Source organism: Penaeus monodon, chromosome 33 (genome assembly GCF_015228065.2).
Source record: "Penaeus monodon isolate SGIC_2016 chromosome 33, NSTDA_Pmon_1, whole genome shotgun sequence".
In the NCBI taxonomy this organism is placed as follows: domain Eukaryota; kingdom Metazoa; phylum Arthropoda; class Malacostraca; order Decapoda; family Penaeidae; genus Penaeus; species Penaeus monodon.
Genome location: NC_051418.1, coordinates 10,800,150 through 10,800,414, shown reverse-complemented (window position 1 = coordinate 10,800,414; position 265 = coordinate 10,800,150).

The following is a 265-nucleotide window of genomic DNA, read 5'->3' as shown; positions in this document are numbered from 1 at the left end:
TTTGTACCCTGATCGCTCGCAAACGAAGTCACTCGGTAGAGAAACAAAAAAAGTAAACACGTTTTGCGTTTTTATAAGATGACAGGCACTTCGGGGCCTTAGTGTCACGAAAGCAAAAGGAGCATGTCAGTCCCCGAGTACAGAGGATCCGCACATGCAAGCGAGGTACTCCTAAGCAGATGACAGTGAGATATTTTTTAAGGTTTAGATTGTAGCTGTAGAGACACAGGCCGGATTTGATGTGCCGTGGCCTGTACCCAAGCCT